At 31.5% G+C, this 16,411-nt stretch overlaps 1 protein-coding gene across 6 annotated transcripts in view; it reads left to right on the forward strand.

Annotated features, from left to right (window-relative positions):
* Positions 1-16,411, forward strand: part of LOC127287127 (kinesin-like protein GA13060) — a 375,235-nt gene that overhangs the window by 130,107 nt on the left and 228,717 nt on the right. The gene's annotated exons all lie outside the window — the stretch shown is intronic.

A 16,411-nucleotide genomic window follows, 5' to 3' on the forward strand; every position in this document is an offset into this window, starting at 1 on the left:
AATATGGCGGACGACATTTTTAAAAATCGATCCAATTGACGTGAAAATCGTTACTCGGGGGTTTTTGGGGTCTCTGATTACGAATGTGATGTCCGTTTTTAAAAATTCAAAATGGCGGATCCAATATGGCGGACGACATTTTTGAAAATCGATCCAATTTACTTAAAACTTGTTACTCGGGGGTTTTTGGGGTCTCTGATTACGAATATGATATCCGTTTTTAAAAATTCAAAATGGCGGATCCAATATGGCGGACGACATTTTTGAAAATCGATCCAATTGACTTGAAAATCGTTACTCGGGGGTTTTTGGGGTAGCTGATTACGAATATGATGTCCGCCATATTGGATCCGCCATTTTGAATTTTTAAAAACGGACATCATATTCGTAATCAGAGACCCCAAAAACCCCTGAGTAACTATTTTCACGTCAATTGGATCGATTTTTAAAAATGTCGTCCGCCATATTGGATCCGCCATTTTGAATTTTGAAAAACGGACTTTAGATTCGTAATCAGCAGACGAAAATCTTAAGGGAACAATTTGGTCTGATTTTTTTTTAACATTATTATTCGATTATATTGCATATTATAATTTTGGACATGGCCCCCTTTGACCCCCTGTATTTCGGAAAGGGGGCACATGCTCATCTTGAAATTTTGCAGGGATTATTGGGTCATCATATGTAACCATTTGGCATAAAAAAAGTTTCAAAATTCGAGGTACGAAAAAGGGGCATTTTTTGCATGGGGCTTGCCGAGGCTCTTTCACTTCACTTTGGTATATTGCAATTTTAATTGAAGATATTTTTTTGTAAGTCAAAATTTTCTCTAACAGAGAGTAAAATGAATATTTTGAAAGGTAAATTTATTAATTGGGTAAATTCGTTCAACTGCACTTTTTTTGGCATTCGAGAGTTGTTGTTATTATATCTTCTCGTTAATTCGACAGAGCAATTGGACTCTCTACCTGGTTTTTCTTAGATCTATATATATATATATATATGCACATGAAAGTTGTAGATTTTTGCACATTATGCAAAATTTAGCTCGACGGTACGCGAAACGAGGGAAATAGTTGCCTCCGGTTGCTCCAAGTTGTTACTATATATATCGTGAGAAATGCACCAAACTCTGAGTGTCTCATTAGAGCCAAGTGGTGGCTGTTACATGATTTAAAATATGCGCCGGTGCCCGTGAGTCGTATTTTTTTTTTTCTTCAAATATTTAGCTGCACAGCAAGCTCCTTTTTTTTTTTATTAAAAAATACAATTATCTCTTCTATATAGAATTTTAATCATTGATATTTTTTTTTTCAAAAACACAGAAAAAACGCTGGATAAATTTTGTTGCGGGTAATTTTAACCAATGCTAATTTACATAGACAGTGGCGCCCTCAACTAGGATAAAATTTGTTGCAGTTAATTCTTATACCGATTTTGGGGTAAAAATTCTACTTTTTTTTTAGTGTGATAATATATCAAAATTCTTTGATAAATATATAAAATTAAAAATAATATAATTTGAAAAATTTTGATGTAATAAATTTAATAATTAAAAATTAGTTTCCAAATGATGAAGGGGAGGGGGGAGGGGAAGTGTATAGGATAATGAAAATATAATAAGAAACTTAAACTAACATTATTATAAGTTTTATGTATGAAACGCGTGCATCATTATCTCAAACTGCAATTACTGTCGGTGGAGTAGATTTCTACCCCCCCTCCCCCCTCCGTTTTAGTAATTGAGAAAGACTGGTTTAAGCTTCGCGTGAACTCATTATTTTATTTCTTTTTTTTAATATATATATTTTTTTTTATTTTTTCTCCTCTTCTTTCTTCACTGTAATTTCTGCCTGTTTCTCACCTCCCTTAATTCTCGAAAGCGTTACATCGATCTTATGTAATAACACTTGGTTGCGTATATGCTGTTTCTGAATATTGCACTTCAAGTTATGATACTGCTGCATTACAAGGTTCTCGATTTACGATCTCACGTTATGCATATAGCTCTATTAATTCGATATCTGAGTTGTCAATAATAGATTATCATTTCGAAATTCGATCGTCAATGCGCAACAACATATATATATATATATATATATATATATATATATATATATATATATATATATATATATATATATATATATAGATGTGTGAAATTATTTTTCTCTTATTCGTAGAGGAAGTATTTTAAATTACCAAATCTAACCTAACTTAACCATTTCTAACCTAAAAATTTGTCGAAATTTCCAATATGAATTTCCGCAAGAGTTTCCAGTGGTAAATTCGCGGGGACTTTTTCACGTGGGTTTAATTTCGTAAATATTTTTTTTATGTAAAGAATTAATTAAATGGGCTTTCATCAAATTGAGCTGTGATGCGATCTTGATAATGAACTTTCTCTCTCCCTGATCGTCACACATATATTTATATATATATATAACCATCGCTCAATTATTAATGATCGGAAAGGTAATAAATATATTGTGTACCCCTAAGGCAATATTAAAACTTATTATCGAGATCTGGTTCCGGGATGTTATTCTCTTTTGGTTTATAGGGTATACATATGAAATCCGGGTTGGTAATCGAGACAAAAAAAAGTATATGCTGATATAATTGCAACTCGAATATATATAAGTAAATCTTTTTTTTTCTAATATATCGAAGTTAATTATACGGTTCAGAAAACGAAGCTAATTAACAAAGTGAAAATGATTTTATTAGGAAATATTACATCTCGCATTTTAAATATATAGTTTTTGCACAGTTATTAAGTGTTCACCTTTTTTGTTTTATTTTTAACTGGACGAAAACTATATAACGTGATAATTGAACACGATTATAAAATATGCTACGATGCATAATTTAATACTCAATCAACTCTGTTACTCTAAAAAGGAAATGAAGAGTTTCCGTTTTAATTGGACAATTTTTAAGACAACTAAAATTTTTTATCTAAAATCATAACACATAATATTATCAATTGAATTCATTTCATAATATTAAAACCGTTAATTTTAATTATTGAATATTAAATTTTAATTAAATAATATTAATAAACAATAAAAAATACAATTGTAAATATATGGGACGTTCCACGTCAAACGAAACAGAGCTCTAGCCAAAAATTGGCTTGATAAAAAAAATCGTTTAAGGGCTGAAAAAACTTGTACACTCTTATAATTTCGAAAGCAGATGGACGATTTCAGAAATTCAATATGGCGGCGCCTGTAGATGTGATATAAGTCATCAATGTCACGATTCGACAAATACAAACATGAATAAAATTTCCAAAATTAATTAAATTGAATCAAAAAATACACTTTTAAGCATTTTTGGGGTCGCTAAATACGAATCTGAAGTCATATTTTAAAAATTCAAAATGGCGGATCCAAAATGGTGGTCGATTTTTAAAAATTTAATATTTTTCCTCGAAACTTGCTACTTGGGGGTTTTCGGGGTCGTAGAATACGAATCTGAAGTCAGATTTTAAAAATTCAAAATGGCGGATCCTAAATGGTGGTCCATTTTTGTTAAAACTCAATTTTTTTTCTCAAAACTGGTTACTCGGGGGTTTTTTGGGTCGTAGAATACGAATCTGAAGTCAGATTTAAAAAATTCAAAATGGCGGATCCAAAATGGTGGTAGTAACCAGTTTTGAAAAAAATGGAGTTTTAACAAAAATGGACCACCATTTGGGATCCGCCATTTTGAATTTTTAAAATCTGACTTCAGATTCGTATTCTACGACCCCGAAAACCCCCAAGTAGCAAGTTTCGAGGAAAAATATTAAATTTTTAAAAATCGACCACCATTTTGGATCCGCCATTTTGAATTTTTAAAAACAATTTTTTTTATCAAGCCAATTTTTGGCTAGAGCTCTGTTCCGTTTGACGTGGAACGTCCCATGTATAAATAAAAATATATGTATAATGAAATACATGATGCGATATGAAAAAAAAAAATGGTTTTACATTTAAAATGACACCGAGTTAGATCACGTGCAAATAGTTCTGAGAAATAAAAGAGAATAGTATATACAAAATGAATGAAAAAAAAAAAAGAATGAAAAATAAAAGTATAAAAAATAAGCAATGAAATATGAACACACTTAATTTAAATAGCGTTGCGGAAGGGAGAGAAGACGTCGGGTGGAGGTTTTAATATTCACTTTTGTTCGCTTCATTAGCGCTGCACAAAAGTAGCTTAAAATAATTGAGTCTCTCTCGAATAATATAATACCTATTCTGATAACCCATTGTTAAAAGCCAACTATGCGAACTTCTTCTGTTATTATTTGAATACCATCGAGTTCTTCTTTTTTTTTAGCCTTTCACTTATTTATTATTCTTTTTCTTCAAAAATATGCAACAAAATTGTTTATTAATTTCATTGTATTTTTTAAATATTATTTTTAATTTAAAATTATAATTTACTAATTGTACAAAAAGAACTTGTCACGTTGATCTTGTTAAAAAATAAAAATTTTATTAAAAAAGAAAAAAAAAAGTGAAAGTGGTAATTCATGTTCGTACAAGTACTTTATTTAATTTGTTACTTGAAACGGATGACAAGCTCGGAAAAGACAAAAGAGAAGCGACAATAAAAGTGACCCTAAAAATGTAGAACTCTCCTCATACTTTTCATTATTGCCATCAAATGAGGTCATAAAAAATTGTATTACTTCCTTTTTTATCAAGAAAAATATATTTCACATGTAAGCGTTTATTCTTGAGTAAAAAAATACAAAAAAAAAAGGTTTGTCATAATTTTTATTTATAGTTAATTATTTTAATAGACGCGATAAATTATAAAAGTGTGGTATCAATGTACATTGTGTTTATATATATATATATATATGAGGAAAAGTTACTTGCATTTGCTGTGACAAGACGTGTTGTCACGAATTAGAGAGTTCGTGACAGAGATTAACCCCTCTTGCCTGAAGCAACTTGCGTTGAATCATGTCAAATTTTGACATAATTAATAGTAAGGCTTCTACGAATCCAAAGGGATACAAACTTCTCTCGTTTGATAGTCTAAGGACTTAACACACAAACTGTTGTGGATTCGAAAACTTACAAGTTTAAACCTGACACCAACAAATTTCAAACCAATGTTTGACTTTTTAACACAAAACTATATATAGTCTAATTTCTTTTTTTTAGTTTTTTTCTATAATTTTTAAATTAATAAACTTTGAAGAGATTTTTTTTTTTTTTTTTTTTCAAGTTGTGATTAATGTTGCATAAGTAAAAGAGGGTTGCTAATTCACTTTGAGAGTCGCGGTTGACTTCTGACACGTGCTTTCCTATTCAATGGGAAACTATAGAGAGAACTCTCTGGGTGCTATATATATATATATATATATATATATATATATATATATATATATGTGTATACACTTTCTCAATGGCATCTTTCAAACTGATCGATATTTACACTTAAACCTTCAAAGTTATTTATTTACAAAAAAAAACCATTAAATTCTACCCCAAAAAATTTTATTTCACTTTTTTTTTTTTGACTAAGGACAATTTTCTTCTTTCTCTTCCCGCACGCGTGAAAATGTTTACGGTAATTGACCGCACTGGAAATTCTTGCGGAAATTTCAATAAATTTTTTTCATATAACTTAGCATAAATATTCACTTTTTCCACAAATTTGAATTAAAATTATTGTTTTTAATGAACAAACACACTGCAATTAAGAAAATTTGTTTGTTTTATTTGTACTTGTAATGAAAGTAAGCAAACAAAATTTTTAGGTTAGGAACTTGTTTAATTGATATTGATCATGCCTAACCTAACCTAAAAGTTTTGTTTACTTTCATAAATAGTACAAATAAAATAATTTTTTAATTCAGTTATGATGAAAAACTTAAAACTTGTTTTAAAAAAAGTCAATGTTGTTTTCTTTTAGTTCGAAATTTTTATTGTTTCTCTCTTTCCCCGACTTGAAAATTAATGTCATCTATTGAAGATTTTTGTTAGAATAAAAGCAGAGAGGTGTGGGGGGGAGGGGCAAAGTGAGGGGTTTCCGGTTCTGAGAATGAGAAAAAAAGAAATCTAGATCGTACTCTTTTCGCACGGTGGCGTCAGCCCCCTAAAAAGATTCGGGTCATTTGGCAAAGTGCTACTTTGTGTCGCATAAAAAAAGTACCAACGTCTTTCATGGCCCGCCAAGCGGCAGTTACTTTCGTAGTCAGCGTTTTCTTCCAATTTCACCTTTCGACTCTTGCAAAAGATATATACCAAATTCATCCTAACCCACAATGTATATATATATTCTTTCAATTTCGTTCGATCTATTCCGCGAGTGCAATAAGAAGGGCTTTTTACATTATAAAAAAAAGGGCAGTTTGCATCAAAGACTTATTTTTAAATAATATTAATTTAAAGTTAAATTATTATCATAAAAATGGAATTTATTATTAGAAATTTAAAAAAGGAAAAATCGGGACGTAATTGAATTATAAAGAATCGAAAAAATTTCCTCACGGGTTAATTTCTGTTGAGAAGAGTTAAAAATCGATTAATCAAATCAGTTGGCGAACGCGTCAGGGGGGGCAATTAAAGGTCAGATTAATGGATTGGGATGAAGCGAACCTTGAAAAAAATAAGATCGTAAATTAGCGCAAAAAACCCCTTCAAGGAGGTTCTCTCTTCTGATTTCCTTTACATAATACTCTTCTTTTTCTCTCTTTTGCCAAATGCGTATATATATATATATATATTTTCTTCTTCCTTGAGATACTCGCCACGCCATGAGGATAAGTTATTGCTTCAACAACGCACTATGCATTTCCGAAACGATTACGCCGTCGAGATTTTTACAGTCACCCTCTTTTCCACGCCAGCAGTCACCTCTTCAACGGTGAAAAACTTTTTTCAACATCTCCCATTCTTTCGTAAATAAAATGAGAAAAATGGAAAGTGGGAATTCTAATTTGTTCGTAGGAAGAATTTTTTCGTTTTCTTTTCACGCGAACCCGAAAACCCCAAACGTGACGTGAATTTTGAAATACATATAAGGGTAAATTAAATTTTTGAAAAATGATCCCTTCAAAAAAAAAAAAAAAAGGAAATTCTAATCGACTCTGGAAAATTGGAAATGTTTGTGGACATTTTTTTACTGTTCTTCATGAGGGTGTTTTGAAAGAATTTACAAAGAAACTTAAAAACAAAAATTTTGCTTGTATATTAACCAAAATGTTTTGTATAGTCAACTGAAACCTTTTTTTTCAGTACAGGATTCAATTCTGATAAAACAGCCGCAAAATTTATTAACAGTAAATTTTAAATTCTCTATTGAATCACAAGAAGCATGAAACTTGATGAAAATAATTCTCATAAAATTTGTTACATATATATATACACCTTTGTCAGAATTGGCTATTTCCATTGAATTTACGGCTTGAAGAACTGTCGATTTTTATCTGGCAGTAATAAAAAATTTACTTTCTGCTTTGCCAAGATAATCCTGATTCAGAATGGATCCGTTGTTGAAAAAGCGATAGATTTCATTGAAGTAATAGGAATGGGAAAATTTTTTTTTTTCACCTGACGACATATGAGGCGTGAATGTGTATACGAGACAAGAGAGTTCTTCCTATTTTTAAGCCAATAAAATTCCATCAAAAATATCCTACGCAAAAAGGTATTAAACAAATAACAACAACAACAACAAAACATTTTGGTTAGTAAATGTGCAATCAAAATTTTTTGTTGCATCAACAAAATTTTTGGTAGTCCCAATCAAACTTTAGTTGGCATAACCAAATTTTGGAATAGTGCAAAAAAAATATTTTTGTTGCGTTAACAATTTTAGTTGTCATAACCAAATTTTGTTTGTTCCAATCAAATTTTGGTTGACACAACAAACTTTTGGTTGTCCCTATCAAATTTTAGTTGTCACAACAAAATTTTGTTTGTCCCAATCAAAATTTAGTGGGCACAACCAAATTTTGGTTATGACAAAACAAATCCATTTGGTTGTGTCAACAAAATTGTTGTTGTTCCATTCAAATTTTAGTTAATACAACAAAATTCTATTTGTCTCGCGCAATTAAAATTTAGTTGCCAAACCCAAATTTTTGTTACGACAAACTAAAATTTTACTTGGGACAATCAGAATTTTTGTTGTATCAACTAAAAGTTGAATGGGACAACAATTATTTTGTTGACACAACCAAAGAAACAAATAATGGATTTTTTTTCATAACCAAAAATTGGTTGTGCCAAATAAATTTTGTTTTGGAACAACTAAAATTTGATTGTGCCAATTAAAATTTGTTTGGTACAAGCAAAAATTTAGTTGGCGCAGCAAAAAAAAAAAAAAAAATTTTTAATTATATATTAATAAAAATGATTTGTTATATATCAGCTTAAATCTTTTTTCTCAGTATATAATATGTTCTTCAGTCGCGTATTGTTAAAATGCAAAGGGACTTTAGAGGGCAGATTTGATGGCAGTTTCATAAAGACTTGATGGATATGGACTCTTTCTTTTTCTTATTTTTTATTTTAGATCTCACGAGTTTTATACAGATTCGTCCCATAAGTGCGCGATCTCATCGTCTATAACGCAGTTCACAATTTCTATTCGCAGATTAACTTAGAAAGCAAGAGAGAGAGAGAGAGAGGGGAAAAGGTGTGCGCGTAGTCTTCAATTTTCAAATTGAATCTCGTTGAAGGGAATTTATTGAAAATTTGATATGCGCAAGAAAAATGCACGTGAAAATTGGAAATTTGAGAGATAAACGGAAAATTTAATTCAAAGTCTCTATAGCATAAATGCGTATACCATAAAACATGATGATTCGAGAAATATTCAAAAGAATTCACTTTTTTTTTTATCTTTTATTGAGACGCTAATTTAAAAAAGTATCAAATTGATACCAAAAAGATCAAATTGATACCGAATTTTTATATCAATTTGATATTTTTGGTATCAATTTGATACTTTTAAATTAGTGTGATAAAAACTGTATCATAAATTAAAGTACAAAAAAAATTGTTAATCAATAATAAACAATAATAAATATTTGAATCAAATATTGAATATAAAGACAAAAAATTGGTTTATTTGAATAAAATTTAATCTTAAATGTAAAAAGCAAAAAAAAAAAAGTTTTTGAAACTGAAAATGGGGGAAAACAATAAATTCATATACATAGGGAAAATATCAAAAGAAAATTTGTCGCTTTTTGTTTTCATGTTCCTGAATATTTTTTTTCTCATTTTTTGCTTATGGAAACAGTAATCGGTCTGTGCAGTCCCGCCGTCAACGTCAGTCGCATTTAGGGCACAAATCGTCGAAACTTTAATGATCCTGGCGAAAAGGGGGAAAAAAAAAAAGTTTCACATTTGTAGAAAGTCACGTCATATTTCTTTCCCGCACTGACTTCAAGATAATTTATTCTTTGTCTGACGGTACGGTGTTTGTCGCACCGCATGCATGGATTTCCATTTTCCCTCTATATATATATATACAATGCAATCCCATGCCCAAATTCTTTTCTAATTTATTTTCTGTTTCTGAAACATGGAAAAAAATTTATACATTACAATATTTTATATAAAATAAAATTGTGAGATTTTTTTTAAAAAAAAAAAAAAGCAAAACCCCTTTCTGCTGAATTGATTTCATAATATACTTAGAGAGGCCCTTGAGGAGTCTTTGCGGTCATTTTTCCCGAACAAGAAATTCGTTAGATGGAAAAAGACGTATAAGTCGGATGTTCGTTGTAAGTAGTGGTCGGAGTATCTTAAATACTCTTTGAGGTCAGCGATGAGAGAGGAGGAGAAAAAAGAATATAGAGGGGTCTGCAGAAAACGGAAAAATTTACGGCCACTTTATTTCTCATCGGTCTGAGAAAAGAAAGGGGGATGAGGATGCTGGCGTTGAAGTTGACTCAGACACACGAAATAAAGGGGTGGCGCTTTGTGGTTACAAACAGAAAAGGGAAGTTACATGTCTCAATCTCCCTTTGTCATCAAAAATACATATATATATACACACACATACATTTTATTCCGGAACTGAAATATAGATATAAGTTACAAATCTTCAATATCCTTTAATGATCATTTTCCTTTAGTCAGTAAATCTTAAAATTATTTACTTTTATATTTCATTATCTTTTCTTTTTTCTATATGAAAAAAAATTTTTTTTTATTCGAAATATTTAAATTTTCAATGAATCGCAATTTTTTGATCAATTGATTTTATTTTGAAATCCCCCTTTAGTTAATGTTTATCCGCAATGATAAAATAATCGTCCTCTATTAAATCTTCACATTTACTTTTCCAATTCTCCCCTATTTCTGATATCTTATGCAGGCTTTTTATTTATCGGATGACTTACATCATAAAAAAAAGATGAGTAAGGATTTTCCCGCTTCTCAACTATAATAATAACATCAATTTTAACTTTTTTCATTATCACTTCTTTTAATCAATTTTAATTTATTACTTACACAGAAAATTAATAGGCATTAAAATAAGCTGCAACGCTTATTATTTTAATCCATTTTGGTATTAAAATTAAAAATTGGATTAAAATAATAAGCATTGCAGCTTATTTTAATACCTTATAATTTTCTCTGTAATTTAAGTTTAGGAATTTACAAATTCTGCTAAATGATAACTCCTTTTGCTTCAACTCCAAAAAATGCTTTTTTTTTTTAATTTGTCCCAAAGAATTATGTAACATATATAATGTATATCAATGTTTTTTCGATGAACAATGTAAATTGAAAAGATGCAAGTTAAACAAGATCGCGCCCCTTATAAAATACAGTAATTGATAGGTGGCATAAGCTGAGAAGATCCGACTTAAAATAATCATTTGGCAAACAAATGTCTTTTGCATCGTCATCCGGTGCGGGAAAATTCCGTATAGTCAGTCGATCTCATTCCCCTGAATTCTGTGAGGCAGTGTGACGGCTGATTGAAAAGTTAGTGCGTCCCCAATCTCGAAGATGAGTCCTTGGAATGAAATCAGGGGTGTCGAAAAGGGAGTTTGGTTGCCGGACTGGGGGAATTTCAGATCCGATGCGGCGCGAGCTTTTTCCTATCGGTCCATTAGACTGAATTGGGGTTGACTTCCGTGGGGGGAGAGGGTAAAGAAAACTTAAGTCACGCGCTCAATCGTTCCGATTCAACACGCCACTTGATTACATTAAAAATTCCTCAACTCAAAAATACCAACAATTTTGCTAAATACTAAAATATTATATTTAAATCACTAATTTTTTTATAATCCTATAAAAATTATTTAGAATTTTCATTTTTCTTAAAATAATAAACATTAAAATTGAATTTAATTGATAAAAAAAATAATTTTTTTTCCTCGCCTCGAAAAATATGTATTAATAAATGACAATAATTAATTTCAAATTGCATACGGTAATTAAATGATCTATTAATTTGCCCTCTGATTCGAGTGAGAGTATATATACAATGTGTTTTCATGCAACGTTAGTAGGTAATTCGCGTAGATTGAAAAGCGAAAAATGCTTCAATTAGTAAATAATTGTAAATCTCGTCTCTGGATCAATTAGTACATGATTGCAAAGTGCGTTGCAGTAAATTGGTTGGAGTTTGGTCCACTATCCTGAATCCACTAATTGGACCTCTTAATCCGATTTGTTAAATGCACTGCGGTTGAGTTGTGTTCTGATTTTCTCCTCTTTTTTTTTCGTTAATGTTTCTCTCGTTTCACTTCTCGACTCGAGGCACACATCACGTGAAAATGTCGTTAATCGACCTTTTTTTTTTTTCATCACTTTGTTGGCGTTTTACGACAAATTGAATCGTAACACGTAATCTTACAAATCAGGGTCAATGTTTGGTTAACCTATCATAATGTGGAATAAATAAGATTTTTAAAACTTTTTTCCCCTTTCTTTAAACTATTTTACATGAATAAATAGAGCTGTGTTATATAAATCTATTTTAAGTTAAAACATAAAATAGTGTGTAAATTAATTTAAAGTTGAGAAAATCGACTTTAAAGGCGTTGATATTGCATCCATAAAATCCATACTTTATTTCAAAAAAGTGTTTTTCTTCATCAGGAGTAAAATAGAGCGAAGTATTTTTCTTACATTGAATAAAAATTCCACGATGCGTATATAGTCTGGGTATATAGTAGTTAGCGATAAATTCAAACGAGACTCGTTACAAGAGGGTGCGGTTCGCTTTTTCTTGAACCTCACGCCGTTGCAAAAAAAAAAAAAGAGTATATATATATATATATGTATACGATAGTCGCGCGTCCATTAAGGTGGTTTTATGGCGGTTTTGCACGCGTGTTAGGTCATCATAATATAGTAAAATAAAGCGACTGTGTTGCCACCCCTCCACTATTTATTTTTCTCCCCCAACCGCGAATGAAGAATTAGAAATGAAAGCCGCCCCACCAACGCAAAACTTCATGACGAGAAAAAGCAAAAATAAAAGAAGCCTCTCTTGGAAACTCATCCTCTCTCACTATTTTGCCTTACGAGACAAGAAAATGCCTAGAATGCATCCAAGAGGAACTACACTCTGAATTGCATATAACCCACGTCGTTAAGAAAGAATCTAAAGAAAGACTTTTTTTTTTTTAAAGGATCTCTTTTATGTGTTGCTATAATTTTTCTTAGCCAGAAATTTAATGAATAAGGTGTTTTTTTTAGAAAATTGAAAAACTGATAGTTTTTTATATGGACCCAAAATTGCGCCAGTGGTAAATTTTTAGTTACGACTTTTATTCAAATCTAAACTTTTTTTTTTATAATTTACAACAAAAAAAGGGAATTTAAAAGTGAGAATATGATACTATTGTTATGATTTATTTTAGTATTTGCGAATGACGGATGACATTCCCATCAGTCAGAGTGTATTTTGCGATGCCCCTGAAAGTCTCAGCAAAGGTCCCATGTGTGCAAAACGTAATCGGGCGGCAGGTGTTTCGCTGACGTATCTTAACGAAGGACAACTCCTCTCCAAAATGCTATCCAACTCCACCTCCAATCTCCACTTTCCTTGTATATCTCGTGAAGGAAGAATCTTTCCTTAACAAGCATTGAGCAGCATCCGAGGGCGTAAAGGGAATTTTTTTTTTTCCTTGTTAAATTGTTTGCTCTCGTTTCTCAGTAAAGCGAGGAGAGTACCAGAGGATTTTCGTGAAAGGAGGAGGGTTTCTTTTTATTTTTCTCTTTTTGTCACACTTTTTTTTTTTTTTTTTTTGCTTCTGTTCTTCCGAATTGCGTTAAAAGATTAACCTGTACCTCGAATTGTTCAATTTTCTCAATTACTGATTATACTAAAAATACTACTGCTAATTACTAATAATAGTATTACTTATAAAATGTTGGAAAAATACTTTTATACATATTTAGAAAACAGGGCAACATTTAGTATTGAAATTCCTTTGCTATTAGAGACGTCCGATCAGACGTTCTTGTAACATTTACGCAACGGATTGTAGCTTTCATCCCTTGCGAGTTGGTCCCTCGATTTCACCCTCTCTCTCTCTCTCTCTCTTACATTTATGTCTTGTTATTTCTCATCTCACATTCACTTGGATTCATCACTTGCTTCCCCGCGCACTATCGCGCGAGGACAAACTAAAACCTGCTTTCAGCAATGGTACTGCTTACTTTTGAGATGTAGAATTTATCCTGAATCCCACTTCTGGTCGAATATCCACAACGCAAATACCAAACGGGAGATAAGAGATAGTCCTTCGGGAACCCGCTAAGAATAACAGAGGGGCTTTAAAAGGTTCGCAAAAGCCTAGAAGCAATGCCGCAGGACATATGCTACTGTCACTTAAATAACTTTTCTCACTATAAATTTTTTTTTTCCCTATTCTTATTTTATTGTACTATATAATATGTGAAAAAACTAAAATTATTTTTTTAACTAAATTTTTATTTTCCGCTTTAACCAATTGTCCATAACTAATTTGTGGAGAATTAGAAAAGCAAAAAAAACATCATTGTCCCGAAAAAATTGAAACACAGTGGACCGTTATCAAAAATTCTGAACTGACCCTCGCAAGTCATATCAGAAAAGAGGGGAATCCCTTGTATAATAAACGGATCGTTAGCATTGATTAAACCGCACAGACGATATGTTTACCAACGCCTCTAGTGTATATACATATATATATGTAATACATGTACCGAAGGGATTGAAAATTTATAGGCCATTCTCGAAATTCAAATGGATTGGTTTTACGTACCTCTTATCTGCTATCTTAATTATTCGATTCTCATAGAAAATAAAGAACCGATGGCTTTTATGTAATGAAGAAAAAAAATCCTCCATTAGTATATGTTGATATTTTACGTTTTCGTTTTTAAAAAAGGAAACTATTTTCAAAAAAAGTGTATTTATAATGAGAGAAGAGAAAATTAAAACTAACTTATAAAAATGGGAAAGAAATTTTATTTTTAATATTCGTTTTTCCATCTGTAACTTTGACATTCTTCCTCCCCCCCTCTCTTTCTCTCTCTCTCTCTCTTTCTACCTTTCTCTTCAAACCACAGGAAATGCTGAGAAAATCATTAGGGAGTCTCTGGATGAATATTGTAAGCATCGTCGACTATTCGTCACGAATACTTCGCGATGTAACGTCAAGAGTTTCAAGGGATTATAATGAGATGCTACCGAAGAAGGGCTTGCATTTTAAATATGGCCTGTTGGAATGAACGTTTATTGGAACATCAAGTTAATGAACTTTGGATGAAAAAAAAAAAAAAACCCTCCAAACAATAATATTTTTTCTATCTTAAAAAATAAATTTTTTTTTCTAAATTAAACATACTTTTAAAAAGTTTTAATAACTCTAAAAGTGTTTCCCTCTAAATGGATATTGCAATTCCAAACATGCATTTCTTTGATGAAAAATGTCCCAACTCAACCTAATTTTTTAAAGTCAATAAGATCCTTTTCTTTGTGTTTGCGCAAAGAGGTCTTCCTCTCTCTCTCTCTCTCTCTCTCTTTCTCTCTTAGTCGAAGCTGAAAAGTAAAGTTTCATTGCTGGAAAAGAGATTGCCAAGAGAATCAAAAAAAAAAAAAAAAAAACTTGACTGAATTTCCCCAGCAACGAAATTTCATGTATAGTTTCGCACATTTTCGATCGGAAGTTGGCCACGGAAGTATGTGAGGGAAAAGGACAAGTTGATGGATTTTAACCCTAACCGGTATTCGATTACCGATCGAATTCCCTCCACCGATAATCCATTACTGTTTTTGCTCGTATATACATCCCTTCGATAATTCCCACCTACAGACGTTGAATCTGTCTCTCTCTCTCTCTCTCTCTCTCTTGCAGCGAATACTACACCCTCATGATTCGCATCTTTTTAGTAATTTATCTACTTGAATTGAGTTTGTCAACAAATATTTTTCAAATTTCACAAAAAATTTTCAACTATCTAATTAGTAAAATGTAACTGTACCGAAATAAAAATTTACTCTCTAAATTTGAATTAGTTAACCCCTTGACTGTCGACGAGATTTCCACTATTTGGGCCAAAAGTGTGTTGAAAAAAATTGTAATGAATTTTTATGAAACTTGGTATCTTAAGGTTTTCAGGGTCGCTGATTACGAACCTAAGGTCGGTTTTTCAAAATTCAAAATGGCGGATCCAATATGGCGGACGACAATTTGAAAATATAATGCAATTCGTTTGAAAATGGGTACTCGGGGGTTTTTGGGGTCGCTGATTACTAATTCGATGTTAGTTTTTTAAAATTCAAAATGGCACCAGCTAATGTCAAGGTATTTAATTAAATTTGATTCTATACAAAATTATTGTACAACTGCAATAATCCGTTATTCAATAATTATCATAGGTATTGGTTCCGTCATTTTGAATTTTAAAAACTGATGTCTCATTCGTAATCAGCGACCCCGAAAACCCCCGAGTAACGAGCTTCAGTCGAATCCGATCAATTTTGAAAAATTTTCCGCCATGATGGATCCGCCATCTTGAATTTTAAAAAACTGATATCAGATTCGTAATCAGCGACTCCGAAAACCCCTGAGTAACCATTTTCAAGCGAATTGTATCATATTTTTAAATTGTCGTCCGCCATATTGGATCCGCCATTTTGAATTTTGAAAAACCGACCTCAGATTCGGAATCAGCGACCCCAAAAACCCCCGAGTAACCATTTTCAGAAATATTTGTACTACTGGCGCAGTACTGGCACAAATTTGGGATGATAACATTTTACCAGTATTGGTTACCAGAATTTGCACCAGTACTGGTTTAGTATTAAATTTTTTTGTATTATTGTTTAAAAAATCACTACTACTAGATTACTGACAAGTAATACTGGGCCAGTACTGGTTCAGTACAGACTGTCGAATCTAGGCAGCCAATACTGAGCCAGTACT

Source organism: Leptopilina boulardi, unplaced genomic scaffold, assembly GCF_019393585.1.
Source record: "Leptopilina boulardi isolate dan_hultmark-lab unplaced genomic scaffold, ZJU_Lbou_2.1 LbouV2_368, whole genome shotgun sequence".
In the NCBI taxonomy this organism is placed as follows: Eukaryota; Metazoa; Arthropoda; class Insecta; order Hymenoptera; family Figitidae; genus Leptopilina; species Leptopilina boulardi.